The 23,799-nt window shown below is 42.8% G+C and overlaps 2 protein-coding genes across 8 annotated transcripts in view; both read right to left on the reverse strand.

Annotated features, from left to right (window-relative positions):
• ZBTB20 (zinc finger and BTB domain containing 20) overlaps positions 1-453 on the reverse strand; it is a 71,921-nt gene extending 71,468 nt beyond the window's left edge. For 2 of the 3 annotated variants that reach the window (XM_084801995.1, XM_084801994.1), the window contains exon 1: positions 402-453. The gene's annotated coding sequence lies outside the window, so the exon portion shown is untranslated. The remainder of the gene's footprint in view (positions 1-401) is intronic. The other variant, XM_084801996.1, reaches the window with a different exon arrangement.
• LOC311609169 (uncharacterized protein) overlaps positions 438-23,799 on the reverse strand; it is a 627,587-nt gene continuing 604,225 nt past the window's right edge. For 2 of the 5 annotated variants that reach the window (XR_014783299.1, XR_014783300.1), the window contains one exon: positions 2,532-2,554. The gene's annotated coding sequence lies outside the window, so the exon portion shown is untranslated. Of the gene's footprint in view, positions 454-2,453; positions 2,555-23,799 lie in introns of those variants that run through there. The other 3 variants (XR_014783301.1, XR_014783302.1, XM_084802004.1) reach the window with 2 other exon arrangements.

Consider the following 23,799-nt stretch of genomic DNA (forward strand, 5'->3'; position numbering starts at 1 on the left):
TTCCTCCCTCACTGTAGTCAGTCGCCTGGCAGGAAATAAATGGTACATGTAAAGGTTTTAACTTGAGGGAGTTCGATAAAGGGACTGTGTCCCGAGATTTAGACTCTCAAGGATGGTGGAGTGCAGGGACCGGGAACAACGGAGAGCTGTTGATCGTATTTTTGAATCAGTTAAACTGGAAGGTAAGGGGGGCACATTTTCTAAAGGGAGTCAGGATGGCCCTGGGCAGGGTCTGCCAGTCTGACTTCTTGCTGGTCCCACTCTCCCATCTTTTGCAGAAGTCTTTAGTCCTGATGCTAAGGGGAGCTAGAGAACGTGAGCGTGGGGATCAGAGTCCTGAGGTCTGTGTCATGCAGTAGGGCAGGGGACCGTAGGTGGGTTGGCAAGATTCATCCGCGTACCTATTGTTTCCCTTTTGCGTTTCTTTCACCCTTTTCCTCTCAGTTACACTTTCTGGAAGGAAAAAGCAAAATAAAATCAAATCAGTCCTCTGGTAGCTTCCATGTAACTATTTTGTCTGTTTGCCATTTACAGAGCAGGGAAACTGAATGCAGGCTCACAAATGGGGATTTGTTTGTGTTCCTTGCTACCACGTCCCAGTGCCCAGAATAGTGTCTGGCACCCACTGCATGCTCAGTAAATTTTAGTGGATTGAGTAGATACATTCATCTCTGCTGTGTCAGACCCTATATATACAGCATCTCATTTAATTATCACAACGGCGAGAGTAAGTGGGCAGACCTGAGCGCGTGTGCAGGTAACGTGTGAAAATCCAGCACTTGCTTCATCCACCACCTCTCAAACAGACACAGAGAGCACTGGCAGACCCCAGGAAAGGGCACACTTTTGCAAAGTTCTGATTTTTATAATTTTCTCACTTTAGTGATTATTTCTTTGGTGTTTATAAGGAAGCAATTTCTGAACAGTGGAGACTATTAGGGCTATAACTCAACCTGCCCCTTTTCCAGGGTCCAGGAGAAGATGAAACACCTTTCTGCGACAAAACAAGTGACTGTAGATTTCCTTGCCATTTCCAAGAAAGCTCAGACCCCAAGTCTTAGGTCTAGGTCTGATCTCTTTGCAGCACAAGAATGGAGGCGCTGCAGAGAATACACAAAGGTTGGTACCAACCTATACCCTAGCATAACTGTGCTGTTGGCACAGGCAGTACTCTGCATTGAAGCAAAATCCAGATGTGAGAAACTATTTAGATGTGAGAAAGTCTAAGGGACTTCTTAGGCCTGAGTGTCAGGAAAAATTAATCAGCTAAGTTCCGTCTCTGCTCATACGCTGAAGACGTATGTATGGTCTTCTCATGTCTTCAGCCCCGAGCCCCTCAGTGCTCGTCATTTCTAGTCTTGGCTAGCAAGGCCTGTCCCTTACCTACATACCAGCTAGCATCAATTATCATCAAAAAGACCAAATGCATTTCAGGTAAGAAGACTCAAAACAAAATCCTGCCTTTTTTTCTTTGAGTTTGAGGTATGCTAGACTAGCTAAAGACATGTGTAATAGGAATGGGCAAATCCTACCTGGCACCTGAGAGTAGTATTAGCTTCCCAGGTTTAGTGTTTTCTAGTAACAGAGACCTCAGAAAAACCCCTTCACATTACCTGCCTCATACTATACAGAAACATTTGTAAGTACAATTGCAATGAGATTTCATTTTAAAATATGTAATTATTCTAAACAATTCAAATTTCTGTTTTTTCTTAGTGGAAAATAGCATATATCCATTTATTAGTTTTAACATGATTAGTTAGTACATTTTTATTGGTTTCCTGTGGATATCGAATCTCCTGCCCTATCTTATTTCTGCACACTTCCTTGTGAGGGCTATACTTGTACAGAAATGCCCAGAGGACAAGGAGCCCAGTCAGCTACAAAGCCATGCATCCGGAGGGCAGAGCAGAGCTGGCGTGATGGGCTGGGAAGATAGTGAGAGGAGCCCAGAGTCTAAAAAGAAAACCTTGGCTCTTTATACTTGACAGGAGGCCACAGCAGGAGGTGCATTCTAGAGATCATGTAGGCATAAGGCAAGCTAAATTGGCTCACAGATTTGACCAGGGTGACATGAAATGGCAAGCTACCATGAAAGTCAGTAGACTAGCACAGGATGAGCTATAAACACCATGGTGGAGCAGCCACCACCATCTTGGGAAGAGGCACACAGGACAAAGCAGAACACCTTCAGTCCCTGTTAGGTATGCAGAGATCTGGAATGACACAGCCACAGGAGACGGGAGAGAACACTACCTAGGCATGCATGCAATGAACGCTGGTAGCCGAAAACTGCTGCAGGTATTGGGACTGGTCACTTTTGCTGCATCTAAGAGATGAAGCTATATGAAAATTTACATGCTCTTACAATTGTGTGGTTCATCATCATCATCACCACCACTATCACCTATTAAACAAAGTAATCTAATTCACGGGAGGCATAATGTACTTACAGTAGTTTCCAGATAAATGGTGTCACTCTTCAGGTAAATCACTCCAAGGCTTGGGCCTAGTGCAGATGTTCATTGGGACAGGGGGCAGAGAGTGGCTGCATCTAGTATAAACAAACAACAAAAAACCAAGGTCATTAAGTGAGTAGGGGCTGATTACAGCATGCTTTGTTCATGAATTTAAGTTTTTAAAAGGAGATGAACAAGGAACATGACTGCAGCTGGTTCCGCTGGCTCCAGAGGGTGGCAAGACAGAGGGCCTGCTGACTCCTGGGCCGGTCTGAGGCCTCAGAGCACCCTGGCAGTACAGGTGCAGAGGCTTGGGGAAGCTGAGTCAGGGGTTAGAACGGAGAGACCGGGGCCAGCGCCATTCCAACTTGGTCCAGCCAACTCTTCTGATGTTTTCCATGTATTGGTTGTTGTTAGCTGACACAAATCATACATATTTATGGCTCATATAATGTTAGTGGCACGTTTTAGATTTGTTTTTGTTGTGGGAGAGACAAAACGAGCTGATTAGTATATCTATTACCTTACATAGTTATGTTTTGTGGTGATAATTTTGTTTTTTAATCCTAGGGTGGGTAACTGTAAATCCCAGCACTGCCTGGAGGAAGAGAACAGAGAAGAAAAAGGGGGAAAACCTTTTATCTGTCTTGTCTAGAATGAAATTTTTGTTTGACTATAAAAATGTCCAAATAAACTGGGTGTGGTGGCACATGCTTTTAATCCCAGCGCTGGGGAGGCAGAGGCAGGTGGATCGCTGTGAGTTCGAGGCCAGCCTGGTCTACAAAGTGACTCTAGGACAGCCAAGGCTACACAGAGAAACCCTGTCTTGAAATGGCCCCCAATCTAAAATTCTTGCATTATTTGAACAACACCCCCCTATTCTATGTTAGCCACCATTTTATTCGTTGCTTCTGTGAGTCCTACTTTTTTCGGATGCCGTATATAAGTGAGAGCATGTTATATTTATCTTTATAGGCCTGGCTTATTGCAGTTAATGTTTTCCAGGCCCACTCATGCTGTGGAAATGACAAGACTGCCTTCTTTTGAAAGGCTGAGTAGTATGCTGCAGCGCCTCTGTGTATCCCAGCTCTGGTGTGCGTGACTCCCTCCAGTCTCTCCCTCTCCACTGCTCACTCATTGCTGCTCCTGAAGACACTCGCTTAGCTGGTTTGAATTCTTGCTCTCTTTTTATTCCCCTTGAAGAGAACAGAAGTCTCCCTTTCTCATCTTTTGGCCCTAGGGACTACAGCCGTAGAAAGTATAGATTATGATCTGTCTCCAGGGGCCCCTAGCTCACTGCCTCTCTCCACCCCCATCCCTGCCCTTTGGGTCCTGCTCAGGGTCCACTTTGTCCCTGAAACGTAACCATCTTTGTGACGGGGCAGGACGCTGTCCTGACTGTCTCCCTGCCTCCAGCCTGCTGCTCTATGCACGTGCTTGTTTTCTTCTCCTCTTCCCTGGATAGATAAGTTCTTTAACATTCTTTGCTGGCGCCACGGCCACCACGGCCGCCACAGGCTTTGTCTAGAAAACTTGCCCAGACCTTACCAAGCGCAGTCCCAGTGTGCTTTCTCTAGCTCTTGGACTCTGCAGTGCCCCAGACCTACACTCTAAATCCAGCGGGTGACCAACGCGCTCATCGTTTGCTCACCCACTGTGCATATTGTATCCAGTAGAGCCTTGGAAAGGACGAGCATCTCTAACTCTGGGAAACTTACATCTCTATCCAATATTACCGGACTTGTTTAAATTAGAAACTTTTAAGATAGACCCTTTCCCTCAAAATCTGTTGCCTCCCCAGAGTTTTCATGTCCTCACTCTTGATGCTGCCTCCACTCTGTAGCTTGCTTGCAGTTCAGCAGGCATCCTGATGTTTTTGCTTTTTCATATCCAGTCAGCTGCCAAACCCGTAGTTCCTCCTTTGGCCAACTTTATTGAGTCTATTTGTTTTTGGTACCCAACACTTTTGTCTCTTTACTGCTGGCCGCCAGCACATCGGAGATCCGAGAGCATCTGACTGCCTCCACTCTTCTAGTTTCTCTTTACTTTATACCAACGTTCAACCTTTCTACCACTGTGACACTGGTTTAAGATGCTAGCCTAAACAGATTCCCCCTTTGCACAAAACTCCCCTTTTGACTGTATTAAATTCAAACATTTCAACTTGACGTTGAGTATGCTATAAAGTGGCCCCATCTAATTTTCAGTTCTTCTCCCCACAGTGCATTCTATATGTCAACAAAGCACCCCCCCTTGCCATATGTTCACACTTATACTAGTGTCTACACATAGCTTCTGTAAGGGTCACTAAACGCCACCTCATTCAGGAAGCATTTCTCAAAGGGAAATGTGCTTTCAAGCACTGATCTGCAGGTTCCCCTGGCACATTATACCTGGCACAGACATTTGGATCACTTATCACCCCGCTTCTGGAAAGCAGAGACAATACCACAGTGTGGAGGTGTCAGAGCAAACTTCCTCTCTACCTCTTCTGTCCTCCTCTCTCCTGCCTCCTCTCATCATAAGGCAAGCCACAGAAAAAAAGAGATACTTTTCTGCAAAGCAGGAGATAGAAATTAGAACCCCCTTTTTAATAGCCGACCATGAAGCTTAAAAATATTGTTCTAATCTTCTCATGCCTTTCTGTGTAGGAATGGACTACAGATGTTCTGACATACCTTGTTTGGAAGCAGATCGTAGGACCCCAGGTTAAGAAATGGTCCTGTCCATACCCAGGTAGAAGGAATGCTGCACAGAGAGGCCAGCAAGAATCTGAACAAACAGGCCTTGCCGGGTTCCTGTGCTCAGTCTACTGCCATTAGGTCACACTCCTTTTGACCAATCATATTTCTACATAGCTGTCCACTGTACAACCAATTTAAGCACGGATGGCCACCCTTCATCCTGAAGGCTCTGGTGTCAGGTAGAATTGTGCTTCAATGCATTACTTGAGCTCTTCTCTGTGACCCTGTCTTTGGCTACAGGGCTGTTGGTAACCTCCTTTTAGGATGCGTAGAATAAGGACCATACCACTCTTCCTTCCTCCACAGTACAGTGTCTTGCATAGGCAATGCCTTGCATATGATGTGTGCTTAGTTGATGTTGGCAGAGTGGAATTCCAAAGAAATAAGGAATCTTGCTTAGAAGGCATAGAAACTGGAAGGACTTTGAAGCTCATCTACTGCATTGTCCTTGAGTTCAGATGAGGAAATTAAGGGAGCCAACTTTCTCAAGGTCCTATCCTTGTTAGTAACTAAGCAAGGAAAACTGATAGGAAAGGGCTTCTGTCTTTAAATATACGTCAGTGCCTGCCGAACACCAATAGACCCATCAGACAACCAGGAGTGATGACCAGACCAGAGAGGCAGAGCTTGAGTATATTCTATGTTTCAAAAATAACCAACTTGTTTCACTTATTAGCTTTAAAAGACTGAGCAAATAAATACCATTATGCTTCAATAATGCCTTAAGATGAGGCTGGATCATAAAGGCAAAGAAACAGAGTTTTCTAACATTATCAGCAGCAATAATTATGACAGTACTGAAAATACCACTGGATTGACAAACCCAGGCTGGAGACTGGAATGGGGCTCCTTACACTTTGAAAAGGCCATGGCTTCAGCTTTAGTTCCTGGTGGAAACGGGCTGCAGCAATTGTACGGTTAAATTCGTTATAGCTGTCTAGCAGTCTTGTTGCATTAACACTTCTTTTTCCAGCAAGCTCTGCTCCCTATTTGTGCACTGGATGTGTTTACATTTGCGTATTTTTCTCCTTATTTAATGATTTGCTCATAGAAACGTGCAGATGGCTGCCCCAAGTCTCGTCTCAGTTTCTTGCCTTGATTTATTCCAGACATGGAAGAAATATTATTTGTCTCATTTCTTCTCTGACCTCAAACAGAGTCATCCTTTCTCAGTCCTAAATGAAAAGCTAAAGTGAAACAACAAACAAACAAACAAAGGAAATATCCAAACCAAACTAAAACTAAAACCAAAAACAACTGTGTTGGGATGGTGGAGCTTACCACAGTTAGTAAAACAGATCTTCCGGGGGCGATCAGCAAAGCTTCCTCTTAAATGTTAGTCTACAGTACCAAAGGGCTCATCGGCTCACTGTTACCCAGCAGCAGAGGACAGTAGTATTTACAAACTCCTCTTGGCTGGTATAGTGGAGAGGTGCTATGCACAGAACCGTTTACCTGAGCAGCCACATCACCAGCACAACTGGGTGCACAAGCTGTTCACTGTTCTTTCTAACCCATCATATGGCTAGAGATTATTAACACTTCGCCCCACTGAACTTTCCTCTTTTTTATCTCCTGGCAACTACATTAAGATAATAAAGGAAATCACTGATCAATATTCTCCCACGTTGCAGTGAACAATTACCTGGCAACATACAGATATCCTCTACTCAATTAGGTAAACGTACATTTTCAGTGCACATAATAGTTTACAAAAAGTGTGAAATTTGTAATTAAACAGAGCCATAATCTTCCTGTCCTTTAATCAAACCCTTCTCCTTCACATCCTGCTGCTATGATCTTCCAGGTTTTGGCAAACTGTCTCCTACTCCTTTTTCTTATTTCCCCTCTCAGGTGCCTGCACACACCTGAGGGTCCATTAATCAGTGCTACCGCATGGTCCGTCATGTTTTATTGCTTAAAGGGTAGTTATATTCTAAAAGAGAATCAGTGAAAATGACTTCATGGGGTTTCATATTTATTCCCTTTTAATGACTTCCATAGCCAGTGTACTCAGCTTTTAAGTTAAAAGTAATTTTGAGGGGCTGCTGGTGCCACACTTCTACTCAGTGTCTGGAAATCCAACTGTTCTCTTTGCCTCTGACATCAGCACTGTAATAAAGAGTCTGCCCTTAGAACCCAGCACGGTTTGTGATGGTGTCAGATGCAGAACAGACAGAGGGTCACTTCCCCTCAGCCTGCTGCTTTGCTGGTGTCTTGTCACACCTGGAAGCCAGTTCAGAGTGGAGCTCCGTGGAACACAATGCCACGTGTCATGGGAAGAACTGTCTGCTGAGGTCTGACTTCAGTGTGGCCTTTGCTACTCACTCCTCAGAGCTCAGCAAATCATTGTGAGATGGGAGGGTACTTTGGGGGGAGTGTGAAAGCTCACAGAAAAGACCCAGTGAAAACAACATCAACTATTTACTGGATGTCTGTATTTTATGGGGAGCACACATTGGCATATATGAGAACATTCTCATTTGACCTTCCCAGCTATGTTGATTAATATGTCCAGTGTACAGAGCAGGGACAATGACTCATTGAGCTCATGGAAAAGTCTGTGATTAGAAATCCTGAAGACAATAAGGATAGAATCCAAACAGATCTCTCTGACTGTGTTCCTGTCACTATAAAACAGGCCTCACAAAGCACAGGTGCATTGTTGGTTCCTGTCATGACCCAGCAGGGCGTCATTTCCTTGAGAATTCAGAGTCACTGGGAAGGAACTGGGCTTGAATCTACTAATATGCATAGTTCCTTCCTAATTCCTTTCTAATTAAAGATGGCAACGTCTTCCATCAGTCTCAAGTTCTAACTAGCACACGAATCACCAGTATTTCTGATTCAGCGTGTCTAGGTGGAGTCTGCAGCTCTGCATTCCAGCAAGTTCCCAGGTGATGCTACTACTGCTACAGGCTTGGGTACCAGAGATCTTAACATTTGACATTCTTTTTTTTAAATAGGGGTTTGTTTTTGAGGGGTTGCTTCAGTTCAGCTGAATTACATGGCTTTTGATCCTGGGTCAGGTTGTCAGTTGTCAGACATAAGAATTTCAGGAGTTTCTGACATTGAGTATATTGTGAACAACAACAATAACAACAACAACAACAACAACAAACAACTGTTTCTAGATCTCCATTAACTTCCCTCAATTTCTGAAACTTAAAAATGATAATGTCTCAAACATGCCACGTTCCCATTTTTACATTATTGTTATTTTTAACAATAATTATCTGGTAATAATTCAAATAACACCTTTCCTCTGAGAAATTCAATGAGCTTTACTAACCTTAATTGTCTAACAGCAATTCCCAGGTGTAGACGAAACTGTCTCAAAGATCACAGTAAATTTAAAATTGTTCTACTTCCCTCATTTCTTCACTCTAAATGAAGTGGTGAGTCAGTGGTGAGGGCTTACTAATTGCCAAAGACCCACTAGCTCATAATCTGAAGCCTAAGAGATTTCACAGCACAAGGGTAAATGCAAGAAAAGAAATAGCCAGTAGTGAGGTGACTGTAGGGAACACAATGTGTGTGTGTGTGTGTGTGTGTGTGTGTGTGTGTGTGTGTGTGAGAGAGAGAGAGAGAGAGAGAGAGAGAGAGAGAGGGAGAGAGAGAGAGAGAGAGAGAGAGACAGAGACACAGAGATAGAGCCAGAGAGCCAGAGAGAGAGAGAGACAGAGACTCCAAAGGAGTAAGACTAAGAGAAGGGAAAGAAAATTCTAGAACTGTCTGGATGACCTTAGGTGAATCATTTAACCTCTAGGTGGATTACCTTACCCATTTTTAAAAAGAAGGGATGGGTTTCATGATTTCAATATCCCCTTAAAATTATAATAGCCTCCTGAGAAGAAAAATGCAGGAATTACAGAGCTCATCAACCGGGGAACCACCAAACCTGTTAAAGAAATCTATTTGACTTTTAACTTCTTAACTAATTACCTAAAAATGAGTTCCCCAGCCGATACACTAATCCCACCTGATGGAAACTGGCAAAAACTATTAAAACAAGTAAGGCACTAAAAGCAGCATGGCCAGGCCGACTGCTCAGGAACCCAGCTTCAGCTTCTCCATGCTGGGAGAACATTCTAGTTTTAAATTTGAGCTCATTAATTAACCACCAGTTAATACTCATGTCCAGGAGAAATACCTCTGATGACTCAAAGACCCCTGGGATGGCCCTGCCAACAGAGAGTGGAATCAGAGTGGAAACAGAGAGTCCAGCTGTTTGTCGCAGGAAATCTATGCTAATGTTCTCCAGAGAGACCCTGGGTTCCTTTTTGACAATTCACCAACTCTGTTAATAAATGCTGCATATCCCCAAAGCCTTAGTGTTTCAGGTAGTTGGTTCTTATTTAAAATAAGAGAATGGAAGATCACGTGATGCACAGTGGCATGATGAGTTCTGACTGAATTGAAAACCTAATGACAGGATACCCCATCTTACACTCTCCCTTCTAACTCACTTTCAATTGACATCTTCCTGTCCAGAAAGCCTGGCACAGGCCCTGGTTATAAGGTCTCTTTGAATTCTGAAATAAGGATCCTAACTGGTGCATGATTTGCGTACCAAAATGTGTTTTGGTATATCAGTTTTTTATACTTTATCTCTTGCATTATATTTTCTATACTAACCATTACATTTTATGGTTTTCTGGAAAAACAGGCACTAAGAAACATTACAGTATCTTTGCTCCAGATAACACACTCAGTGATTTTCACTTTCCCTTTTCTGTCCCCTCACTTCAGTGACAGTTTTGGCTACCACTAACTAACTGCTTGTCACATGGTAAATGTACTTTCTCTTTCACTGTTTAACATCATGTCTTACAATGACTCTACTAAGGTGTTATATTCCTATTTTTTATACATACAAGGCAGCTAAGACTCTTTAGGAAAGATTCAGTTATTTGCCACAGGATAAAGCAACGCAGGGTGTAGCACCACTCCGCCCTGGGTGTGGCCTGCAGCAGCTTGCAGTCACTCACCCACTGACCTCCTGCCTTCATTTCTGTCCCCTTCATCTGGGGTCCTCACCACAGGCTTTTGTTGGAAACTCCACCATTGGCTTCTACTGCTTTCTTTTGAAGCTTTTGTACTTCTGAAAACCCTGTACACTTGATTCATACCCTCCCTACATTGACACTTGAATCCAAATCACCACCGCTACCCGCTGCCCTCATGGTGGGGACTGAACTCAAGGCCTCTGGTATGCTGGGCAGCACCTGCTGTGTCACTGCGCTATACACGCCCTGGCCCACCACTCCTTGTCAACAGATCTCCAGCATCACGCTTCAGCTCCTCCCTGGCCTTCATCCTCTTTTTAACTTACTCTTTTGAGGTCTCACATGTCACTCCCACTCTTCAACTCCTAGCTTTAAACTCACCTTTCTTAATGCCTGTAAAGCCTAATTCCTACTATGTTAATCGCGGGGCCCTGTTTTCACCAGGCATCTTTGTTCAATCTGACCTCAGCCCATCAATAAGCACGCGAGTTCTGTCCTTGGTAAGCTTCTGGTTCCCTGTCCTTCTCAGCTTTCATGTGCAGGGCTTCCCCTTGATGCCTTCACCCCACGAATCCAGATACCAGTTGTTGCTCATTGCTGCTCCTCTTCCTGTTCCCATCTTGGGCCTCCAACACTGCACACTGTTTCCACGTGCAAACCTTAGTGTACCTGACTTTTACCAAGTCCTGCTCATTCTTTGTTTTCTTTCACAGTTGATGGGCAGAGTTCCTATGCTTCCATTCAGCATGCTAAGTTTATGGACTATAATGGCCTTAATCACCTCTGCTTTTCATTCCTCGAGATAGGAACAACTCTTTTTTTTCCCTCTCCACACTTGTTTCTCCCCTCAGAAGTGCTCCTCTCCAGTCCTCACCTACTGTGTGTACTGGTTTCATCACTGATACTCAGCGGTATGTTCATTTTCAATAGCACTGATCATTATAACATAACTTCTCACTTGATTTTTCAACTTTGATCTTAAAATCCTTCAAGATGGGCTATCTCAGAGTGAGGTTATAGATCAGTAAGCAATACCTTCAGACGCTTCATAAGAAAAAGGGAATGGGAGAGGGGAGGCATCAAAAGGTAGCTTTACGGTCAAAAGCACTGGCCACTCTTTCAGAGAACGCTAGTTCAAATCCTAGCTCCCACAAGTCTAATCACAGCCTTTTGGGGCTCCAGTACCAAGGGACACAATTCTCTCTTCTGACCTCTGCTGGCACCAGGCAAGCATGTGGTACACAAGAATGCATGAAGACAAGGCTCCCACATACGTAAATTAACTATTCTTTTTAATAAAAAGTTGGGCCAGTGTGATGGAAGTGTGTGTGAAGGCAATTTCTGGCAAGCCTGAGGATGGGCCGGAGCCCTATGAGTTAGGCACATAGAACTGATCACTCCTGAAAGCACGACCTCCATGTGTGCTTGCTCCCCAACCCTGTACAAGGACACACACACAAAATACTTAAAAAGAAAAATCTTAGCATTTTCTTGGTCAAATAAATTAAGGAAGCACTACATGCTTTGCTCTCTCTTGTCTCTTGAGTACTCACCATATACATAGAGGCAGGTGCTGAGGAACTCGCATGTGTCTAAGCTTATTGGATTAATAGAATACTATTTTACCTAAGGAAAACTAGGGGAAAGGTGTTTTCCCCCTATGATGAAAGTCACTGAATGTCTAAAAAATAGTCTTTCTGTTAATACTCCATTTAGTATTAACCAGTTAACTTTTAGGGGTCAGAAAGATAAAGACCTTTGTACCCCTAAGCTTCTGAGCACACTGTTTTGGAAATAACAGAATATCATCTTTGACACCTTTCCTTTGTACCAAAACGTTCTTCCTATTTAAGGCTCATAGGAAGTGACATATTCCTTATGAAGCTGCTGTGCAGAATGCCTTGGCTGATACAGACTTCTGACATTGACTTAGCATTTAGATAAACAGTTATTGTTTACTGTCTGCTTTCTGTGTCATTTGGGAGGGTGTCAGTCCTCTAGGGGATAGACCTTGTCTTGGAGTTTACAAAAGCATCGACACCTTCTACAGGCCTTTGCACACAGTAGGATGTTATAACCATGTAATTGGAAGCCTGATAAATCCAACTCTGGTTTCTGTAAGGGACTGTTTAGGATGGGAAAGGCCCAAGTAGAATGTACCTTACTTGGTTGGAAAGAAACACCATCCACTACTACTGCCATCGCTTTTGAAAAAGACTAGATTTAGAAAAGTAAGTGCTGCCTTGATCTTAGCTGTAAGTGAGACTCTGCCTTAGTTGATACCAAACAGAGCCAAGGATAAAAGAATAAGGAACACCAAACAATCCATGAAGGGAAGCCTGAAACATAGTTTTGTACCAAGAAACATTTCTATTTATGATCATTAAGTCATGGTAACTTGATGAAAGTAAAAGACATCATCAGGGCACGCAGCAAACGTCCGTAGATTTCTCGGTCACATCTCACCCATATTCCAGCCTCTATATCTACTCAGTCTGGAGACTCTTTGTGTTGTGTAAGCTAAGGCATCTTGGCTGCCACTTGCACAACACAAAACCCCCAAACAGTGAGTTGTAGCTTGCTCATAATACTGGTTACTGACACAACACAGAGAGCCCAGGATAGGTTTTCTCGGGCCAGTGCATAACAGCCAGATATCAAAGGCTTTGAGTTCTGCAGATTAGATGTTATCTGAAGTAGAGACTAGATGTAGTTCTTCACAGTGAGCTGTGCTAAGACTGGGGCTAGAAATGCAGTCTGTGTGTGTATGGTCAGGGGGTTTCACTGGGTGCAGGAAGAGTCTAGCTTTCTTCTTTAAAACTGCAGGAACAAAAGTCTTTCATATTTTAGCAAAAAAGAAAATGCTCATTAACTACAGTCTGTGAAGTATTTCACTCCCCTCCTTGATTAAAAAAGTGGTATACAGAGAATATAATTAAAATTATTTTATGAATGAGAAAGTTTATGTATTTTTTACCTTAAGAGGTAAAGAACATGTGAAACAGTAGAAATATTTATGAAATTTCATATGGTCCATTGTTAAAAGTCTTTAAAATGTATGAAGATATGGCTCATTACTAGTAATCAAAAATAGTAGTTTTTATAATGAAAATTTATCACAAAGGATTATTGACTTGATGAAAGTAAATGGTGAGACACTTCTCTGTCATTTTTATACTCAGAGTTGTCTTTCTGGGTGACTTACACATGTCGAGGAGTGAAGGGCAGCCTGCCTGTGGGGTGTGGAACTGGGGCAGGACTGTTATTTTCTGAGTCATGGGAGGCTCCCAGCAAAGCATCAGCTTCTTTTTGTAGCAGAAGTGGTTTATTTCCAGGTTCTGGGGGAAGCCCAAGATATCCACATCTTTCTGGGATGTCAGTGGGAGGGACAGGGAGACACTGCTGGGGATGCTCTTCTTTACTGGGGAGGCCCAGGAAAGGGTGCCCAGTACTTCCTTTAAGATGAGCTTCCTTCATGATTCGCACAGATGAGACTCTCGTGGTTAGGGGAGGGGACGGAGAGGGGAGGGGAGGCTTCTGAGATGCCTGCTGAGTAGTACAGTGTAATCTAAAACAAGTTTTTCTGCAGGAAATTCTTTAAAAAATTGAATTATTTTTTCAAAAATGACCTGGTTACTACCAAACTCTGTAGCAAACTTGAAAAAGAGAGCCCAGGTTGAGAATCAGGTCTGTGTATGCTCTCTGCATCTGACAGGAGCAACATGACCCTGCTCAGATCACCATCTACTTTCTCAAGCTCAATATATATATATATATATATATGTGTGTGTGTGTGTGTGTGTGTGTGTGTGTGTGTGTGTGTGTGTGTGTGTATAATTATGGATAATGAACACCACCATAAACATTTAAGATCGTTGTCACCTGAAAGGTGGTACTGAGATGCACTGCCTGTTCTACTCAGTTGTGAGGCTGATGTGACAGTCTTTGGACACTGTGGAGTTGGTGTGGTCTGAAGGGACCAGGAAGGGCTCTTGAGTCTGTGTGAGAGCTGACAGCCAAGTCGGCATATGCTGGAGTTTTTGGAAAAGCTGTAATAAAGGGGTACTGGCTCTAATACCACCTTATTCTTTGTTCCCTTGGCAAGCTGAAAGCATCACCCGAGCGACATTCTGAGAGTGGGTGAGCCCAACACTGAAGCCCTAAGCTTTCTAAATAGAAGCCACAGAGACGTGTGTGCCTAGTGCAGGTGTAGACAACTGTTCCTAGCCGGGTGGGGGGCACTAGCGAGATCCTAGGGAGGGAGGGCAGATGGCACTGCTCCTGAAGCCTACTTTTTCCTGCACCTAGCTCCAGACACATGAATTTATCTAGCAGTCCCAGGAGACAGACCAGAGCCAGAATTAGCAGGAGCCTCTTTTCCTGATAACCTAAGTGCCCTGATTGAAAGGCAGAGGGTATCAGGAGAATGGCTGCACCGAGTCGGCATTGATTTCTCCAGCCTTTGTCTGCGTCTGGTTTCTGTCTCATTTGGAGGTGGTTACTGTTACTACAAGCAGCATGAATCATGTCTCTGTTAAAAAACAGAGCTTCAATTGTCTTACATAACCCCTGGTAACTGAACATCTAATAATAGCAAGCCATTTCCAGGTAGGGAATCTGTCTACCTCTCAGACACATACACATGCACGCACCTTTGCACACACACTCTTAATTCCTCCCAGTGTGACAGGCAGGAGGGGGCAAAGGGAGAAAGGGGTGGCCCAATTGACTTTTCTGTATTTTGCAATGTATTGAATAAACACGCATCATGGGATAACCAGTATGTTTAGCTGAACTTCTCTAAGGAAGGGCAGGAAATAAGCATCTTAAAGGCATTTGAAACAGCCAAGGGCTCCAGACGCACCAGGCAGATATAGTCTCTAGCTCTTTCCTACACAGAAGCATCAAACCCAAAGGACAAAGGAGGCAGTTATTTCACTGTACTGGCTGCTAGCTTGCACTGGTTAAACTGGAGTTTCAAAGGACTTTTTCTCATCTCCTTTATGCTTCACAGGAGTGTATTCCAAAGTGTCTTGGCTCTGTTTATTGCATACATTTCCAGGGAGTGAAAAATCAATGGAAACCATGGCTTCAGTGTCTCCCCATGCATGCCACGGAGCATGCCCCACTGTCCCTGAACTACTTTCTTTGTGGTGGGGGATAACCACATTCATTTCTCTCTTTACATTTCTCTCATAAGCATATGCTCTGTTTCGCTATAAACTATGAGGACTTTTCACACATGATACCCCTCCCAGCCACCTGATAAGATGACTACTCAAAATCATAGGGATAGGGAAGACTGAAAACATGACTTAAAAAGATTACAAAGACACACACACACACACACACACACACACACACACACACACGTATGCATGCGCTTAAGTGCAAGCATGTGTGTTTCATCTGCAAGTTCGACCCACATGTAGAAGCCAGAAAAAGATGTCTCTTCTTGTGTCACTGTCTCTGCCTTACTCATTTGAGAACCGGTCTCTCACTGACCTAGCGGAGCCTCACTGCTCTGGCAAGGCTGGCTGGTTAGAGAACCCTGGGGCTCTGCCTGTCTTCTCCCCCAGTCCTGGGATCACAGGCGCATGCATCCATGTGCAGCGTTTTATGTGCATCCTGGCGTTCTACACTCAAGTCCTCATGATCGCAAAGCAAGCAGTCTTACTAAATGAGCCCTCTCCCCAGCCCCCAAAGATCATTTTTTTTCTTTAAATCACTCATTTGATTGAAGATCAAATTGGGGTCTTGATAGTGAGTTAAAATATTTATGAGAAAAAATATTACAAAGATATCTATGTCTGTATTTCTTCACTGCCTCATGTTTCCCTCTTATGGGAAATCATAGCAGGACATAATTTTAAGGCATGCATCCCCAGGAGCCAGTACCCTGGATACCATGGAGGACTTTATGGAAAATTAGAGACACAGAGGTTACATCCTGCCACTCATTTGGGGTAGGACCATAGGAGGAAAGTGTTCTTCCTGTCTTTTATTGTTCTGTAATGTGAAACAGTGGATTAGACTAGTTCAAACTAACTCATGTCCTTTGAGCACTAGTGTCAGGTGCGCACACATGCTCCGCAGTTGCACAGGCTACAAAAAGGCACAATGAGATAGTTACCTGTCAGGGTGCACTCCTGCAAGTCAGATAAACTTTGCTTACTTCCTTTAAGAATGACCCCAATACTTAAAGCAGGAAAGCTTTAGATTGGGCAAGAAAATAGAGAGAAAAAATTATGAGGGAAGAGAAGATTTCTATTCCTGCTACCTGTGCATCTGTCTAGAACTGGCCAAAATAATCCTGATTATTATTCTCTGGTGGTTTTGCTACATGCCATATGGATATTAAAGGAAATGAGTTTTAGGTTTTTTTCGCCCCTCACAAATATCCAAATGCAGAGCACTGGGGAAGGACCTGACCACTGCATCACCCTGCATCACAGCAGGGTCACCGTGGTGGGATGCAGCTGTCGGGGCTAGACTTCCCTGTTTATTTCATATGCTTTGTGAATTAAATTATTCTTAAAATTGGTATGCTGGTGGACTAAATGTTTTAATAAAAACAGCCCCGAGACACCACAATTTTCTTCACAAAAGGCTATTCCTTCTAACTATTGTGAATATTGCCAAATGGTTCCTACTTAGCGAAGAGCAGAGCAGAGCTTCTCCTTCTCTTGGCTTCCGATCCCATGTTCACTCACTCCATGCCTGTGTGAGGTGACTGCGCTTACCTGAAATCTCAGGGCACGGTGTCGAGTTTGGCATCTGAGCAAGGACTTGATGGGCCACACGCATTTACAGTGTAAAAATGGATTATTATGTTATTTTGCATTGCCACAGTAAGAGTATTTCTGGATCATTGCTGACAAGTAGATCATAATAACCACATGTGGGCAACAAACTACACAGTATTGTATCAGAAACTTGGATCTAATATTTTCAGATGATTCAGAGGTTTTGGGGTTTTCTTTTGATAATTTTTTTTCTGCCCCTTTCAATATCATTTACTGAATATCTGTTGTCAGTGATGGACTCTTTATCCATCAAAGGGAGCTGAGCCATGCCAGACACTCACCGTGCTCTTTCTCTTCTACACTGAACAAAAAGCTAAGTACAGTTGTTTTTGAGGCTGACAGGCAATCCTTTGTAGGAACTGGTCTGATGATAGGAACGGGAAATGGCTCGTATTGGGAATTACCTCCTTATGAAGGCACCACAGTTCAAACACAACACATAGGGGGCTACTGAGCAATTCTGACAGTATTATTTATACTGCCCCCCAAATGTCTGGATCCCTAGAAATTTGAAAAATCTCATATGGTTCAAGCCAATTTTACAGGTATTCTATCAGCCATACAGAAAGAAGATGCAGATGTCTACCTGGTATGCTTAAGTGCGCTTTTGTAGTAATCAGCATACATCTGAGAGCCCATCTTAACTATTACACTCATTTATAGGAACCCAGCAATCAATTATTATAAAATAAACCTCTCTGAAGCAATTAATTGAGAAGTCAGTTGGTAATCAAGATACAAAAAGTAGTGTTGCTAGAAGAAGAAGGGTTAGAATTATCTTAAACAATGACAAAGAAACTGAGGACACCGCGGGTGACTTGAGTGCTACCTCTGTGCCTCAGAAGATTCTGGATCTCTATCTATGTTGAACTTTTCTAGGCCACAGGAAAGGTGTGCAGTGCACAGTCCCACACATAGAACAGGGTGTTAGGAGGGCTGGTTCTCAGGAGTCCTTCCAGACACAGCAGTTGATGGTGCTACATAAGAGACAAAGGGGCAATTCCTTTTTCTTGTTTAAACATTGATAAAACATTGTTTTTTTTTTTCTAGTCAGTGTTTGTGTGCTTGTTGGGCAGCCCAGAAATGCTGAATGCTACTATATACGTCTACGATTTTATTTATGTGTGTATTTATATATCAATATACACACACATATCCATTTCTTTGATGTCTGGTAACCTCATTCATAGTATTACTGTGAAGTAGGCATGTGCTAAACATAATTAGTCCATTAAGCAGATGGCTTGTTGGGTTTTTCAGCTCAAGAAGTCACACAGTCACCAGTCAATTCAGAGATTCATAACTAGTCAATATGCGGAGAATAAGTGATTACGAGTGTGCACCCCTAAATAGGACATCTGTATTGACTTTCCCTCCAAGGCTTAGAGACATCTTGAAGAAGAGATGAATTTAAGAGTTGGAAGATGGAAAGAACTGCGGTGAAATTCTGCATTCTGGACACGACAAGGCTATTGCACTCATGAGCATATAACACCTTGGTTATCTCCGCAAGGTCTGTACAACATAAAGCCAGCCACATTTTCACATGCATAAGGAGGAGTTCATAAGTATCAACTGGAGAGCTATTAGCAGTTTCTGACTGCTGTGGGGATGTACACCTATTCTTCTGGGTGTTGCCATTGGTACCTTTCCTATGCTTCAGTGGGTAGGTTTCACACCCATCCTATATAGACAAAACAAACTGGACGTGGTTATCTTTTAAAAAGAAGAAGGTGACATGAATTGGGAAAGTGGACATATTAGAGTATTGATGAGAGTGGAAATAAAAGAGAAAGTGGGCTTAAATATGATAACTTTTATTATGTACAGGTATGAAATTCTCAAAGAATAAAGTTAATTTAAAAGAAAAAAAAGAAGTCACCCAGTAAATACTCAGGTGATCACTTTTCATCTACTAAGGGAAAATACAAGTAATAGCTCAGCCTTTCCTTGTCTGTCAATGTGTCCTCTCACATCAGACTGACAACCAAGATGAGAACAATCATTCTGGTGCTGATGAAGAGTCTCTATCCTCCCACAATGCCATGCTCATGAAAGCTTATCTGATTGGACTATTTACATCTTGCCTATTTCCCCTCCTTCTAACTTGTTTATAAAAAACCCCAGTAAGCATAAATCTGCAAAAACAAAACAAACAAGTAAGATGAAACAGCTCTGTTTGAAGAATTTACTCTAGCTGAAGCAGTGTAGTAAAACATTCTGCCCTTCTGGGTGCAGCAAGTTTTAAAAAGACTTGTCCATCTTAGGAAAGACAAAATGAACTGTACCCATGATAGTCTCCTATGCTGTGATCTTTTATTACATGGTGGGTTTATAGTCTGGTATGCAGACATGGATATTTTTCCCAGTGCCTCCCCAGTGCCAAGCAGGTCCAGAGCCTGCAGGCTAGCTTTACAGAGACAAAGGAGCCACACAGAAAGCCCAGCACCTAGAGCTTATATCATACCCTGACCAGGCACTCTGGTTACCCATGACTCGCTCCTTTTCATTTCTGCCCTATTCATTTGCTGGCTTGAGTCCCTTCACCTGGAATGCCCCCTGTCTGCTTTTCTTTTACTTCTCAAACCCTCTGGACACTGACTGTAAGCCTCATTTCTAAGAAGCAACTTAGGTTGACCCGACTTGGGACTCAGTGATAAGATTTCTGGCTGACACATGGCAGCTAGTTATTGTAATGACTGGAGGCCCTGAGACCACACACCTAGGAAGTATTCTGAGACTACGCAAAACATTGTCAAGGGCTGCGCAATCATCGTGAAAGGGAAGGAATATGCAAGCTTTAGCAACAGACTCAATATGGAAGACAGAGTATATAAAAGAAAAGCTGAAGCCATATGCCTATTCAGTAAACAGAATAATTCTCAGCTTCTAAAAAGGAGGAACTAAAATATTTGTTACAGAAACAGTGTCATGAAGTTTGGCTGTGTTAATTATGGAGGTAAATTAAGATTTTAAGAGGGAAAATATGGAGTACAGCTAAAACAGGCAAAGACATAATATATACATATGTACACATTTGTGTATATATTTATATATGTATGTATATATCCTCCTTACCTCAGTCATTGTCCCTCTTGGTCTGACCCACCCATCATGCATCATCACAAACTCTGACAATGCCTAGCTAGCCTTAAGCAAAAGGCCATACCATATCTTGGAAGGAAAACATGGAATAAAGCGCAGAAATGCTGAATGCTACTATATATGTATACGACTTTATTTACGTGTGTATTTATATATCAATATATACAAACATATACATTTGTATGATGTTTGGCAACCTCACTCGTGGTATTACTGTGAAGTAGGCATGTGCTAAACATAATTAGCCCATTAAGCAGATGGTAGGTCTCTGGCATCTCTCACTACATTCTAAAATGGTGGAGCTATGAGCAGGGGCTGAAGTGAGAGTGTGGTTTGATATGCAGCTAACTGCAAGTCCCTGTGAATTGCTACTTTCCTAAAGACAATCTGGGTAGGCTGCATTTGGCTGAGAACTGGGGATAGTTTGAGAAGCTTTAAAAATATACAGAGGGACAACTTTCCACATTCATTCAGATATAGTATCTTCAATTTTACTTACTAGAGGCATTAAAAAAAAACAGCTCTTTATCTTAACTCATCTGTGTCTCAAGCAAACTTCCAAATTGCTGAGCAGATTAACAACAACAATAACAATAACAACAGCAACAACAACAACAATCCCAACAAAAACTCCCGTGTCAAGTTGATACACTGGATAAATACAATAAGAAAAGTATTAAGAAAGTACACCATTGAAAGCAACAACACTGAAAATAGGTTTGTGTTTGTGACGAACACAAGGTGGCCACTGTAGCCTGGCAACCCATTGTGTCCAGAATTACATGTGATGAACTTTTATCTGGTTGAATTACATATGCCTGTGACACAGCTGCTCCATTGCTCAGCTGGCCTCAGAGATCCTGTAAGTAAACACTCTAGCCCCTTGCCTTGTCAGTTAAATAGGATCTAGCAGAAGCCCCAGGGTGACCAAAGTCAAGACTTGAATTCAGCAATGTATGTGAATGAGCTGGCTTCAGGAAGACATGAGACACCAACACATCTGCAGAGTAGAACTTGCACTTGACTATTCTTTACCATCTGGTCTCAAGAACACTTTCTGCTTGGAAGTTGCATAAGCAAAGAAAAAACACACAAACAACTCCCTGTACCATGTTTCTGGTCAGTTACAATGACGAATTAACAAAGCAAACCAGTTAAATATGAGCAACTGTGCCTTCCTCCAGATGACAACATACATTCTATAACCAAGGTCTGTGGAAGGACAGCCCTTATTGTCCGAGACCTGGACTTAAACCATTCAGGAGTAAACACCCTGTCAGGTGTCCTGTTGAGTAGTTTGGCCAGCTTGTTTTTTGAATGCCATAGGAAACCATTTCTGCATTTTCCAAAATAAAAAATTACCAAATAAATAAAAATGATGTCAGTATGAAATGCTCCAACTAAATTTTAATGACATAAACTATTAATACTAACATGCATACTAAACTTCTATAAAACAGAGACCCTTCAGCTATTCCTGTTCGTGTTGGAGTATGCTGGTACCATCTAATACTTTCTTATGACAAAGGGCCACCCTTGTGGATACTCATCATCCTGCTTGCCAGAAATATTTTTCCTATTTCTCTGAAGAATTTGCCTCTTCTTTACAGTTCAGCCCAGCTGCCACAGACTGAGGTGTGGGTAGTGTCCTCTCCAGTGCCAAAGCCGCGTGTCATCATTGCCTCAGTTTTTCAGAGCCATCTCCTGCCAATTATCTATGCCATGTATATTCTTAAAACTGCTTTGGACAGGAAAATCAGATAAATGAGGCCTACACAGATAATACTATTTTGAACGCAGGAGATGTTGGAGACGTGGTGGAGACCCATGTCGACACTTGGAGGTCCTTGTTTACTCTGATTCAGGGGTGAAGTCAGTGGTCTACATTGCCAGAATTGGATTGCGAGGTATAAGAGTGTAACACAGAGTTTAACAATTATGTACTTTTATTGAAGGGCTGTTTTCAGTGAGCTTGGCCAGAAATATATCCTTAATTTATTTGGTAGGTATCCGATCCCTTCACTTCAGCCCCTTGCCTCCCTCAGGCAGCTGACTAACATGAAGAGCAGGTGAGTCAGGAGGCACTGGGTTCATTAGGGGAGCAGAAGCAGAACAGAATGGAATACGGTAGAAGGAATGCCTTGGTTTCCGGTGTTTCTCTAGGCTTTGTGCAGGCCTCTGGAGTATCTAGACACTGACGGCCACAAAGACCCTGAGAAGCTATTATAAATGTTCAATGATGGCTCATGCGACCATCTTCTTCCATTCCTCAGAGGGGACATTAGCACAGCTCACAATCTGTGACAGAATAGGAATGGTATGGAAATTTACCATTTGCTATCTCTGGAAATAGGATTTCTTAGAGAACTACAATGTTAGGCTGTTGGTGTGGGGAGACAGGGAACCGGACTTAGTCAGCAGCTATCAGGTTCTCTGGTTAATTTTTATTTTGAAGTCAGTGCTCAAGAGATTCACTTGTTACCACTCTTGAAATTTGAAACCACATAGCTGTAACATGACTCATACAGCTGATTCAGGCCTGTTGTCCCTTTCCAAGTTTTTCCAAATTGATTTCACAAAATAGTTTTTAGCCTTTTGCCTACATCTTTGTATGTTTGTTAACTTTCGTTAATTAAAAAAAAAATTCTAAGTTCTGTAGAATATGCAAAGTTTGCAAGAAGCTGTGCTTGTTCCGGTAGCCAAAGCTACTGGCGACAGCAGCAGCCTGGGCAGAAACTGCTCTCTCAGTTTCTCACAAGCTGGCAACCCGCGGCATCTGAAGACGTGGCTACTGCACTCCGAAATTCATTCATAACACTGCTGATCTTTTAGGAATCTCAAAACCTGTCTTCCCTTTCTAAAATCATGCGAGGTCCTCCCTACTTTTCTGCTATTTACACTTGTTGGGGGCAGGTGGTGGTGGGTGTGGGTGGGTTTTGGAACAACTGAAAGACTATGTTTTTAAATTCCATAGAAGACTAACGATTGAATACTTTTCTCACATCTCTGTTTGCACTTTCGCAGTCTGCTTGCATCGATTTGTGTCTCATAAGTAGACAATTCCTTTGTTGGTCACAAATCAATGCTACAGAACAAACCTGCCAGCACAACCCCACTCCCAACTCTCTTGTAGATTAAAAACAAAGCAGAGTTTACATTTTTCCTTTTTAAAAGATTAATTTCATTGGTTGGTAATATATGAAAGGAAGACGGAGCACTGAGAGGAGCCCCTCCCGAGCCTGGCTGTGTTTCTTTCACACTGTCTAGAGCAGTGCCTACTGGGAGGGCCGAACTCACCCTCCACCACGCACCCCTGGTGTGCCCTGTTATCCCAATTAAGGTCTTTGCCTTCATGCATTACACAGCAGCCTGGAGCAGCACACTGTGATGTCACAGTCAGATATGATTTCATGGCAGGGAAAAAACTAAAAAGGCAGAAGAGGCAGACTGTATTATGTTTTTATCCAAATCTTCTAAAGGGGGCAAAGAGGAAATCTGTTATTTTTTCCCTCCAGAGAGGAACAGAGCCCACGTTTTCTCAAGTGACTGGGAAAACTCAGTTCTGAAGATACCCTGTTGCTCCGACCCCGAGCGGGTAAGCGTGAATAAAGAAGATAAGGAAACCTCGACTTCAAGGACAACGCTCTTGCCCACACTTAGCTATAGGTGGAAGGCA

Source organism: Acomys minous (genome assembly GCF_964271855.1).
Source record: "Acomys minous genome assembly, chromosome: 11".
Classification (NCBI taxonomy): Eukaryota; Metazoa; Chordata; class Mammalia; order Rodentia; family Muridae; genus Acomys; species Acomys minous.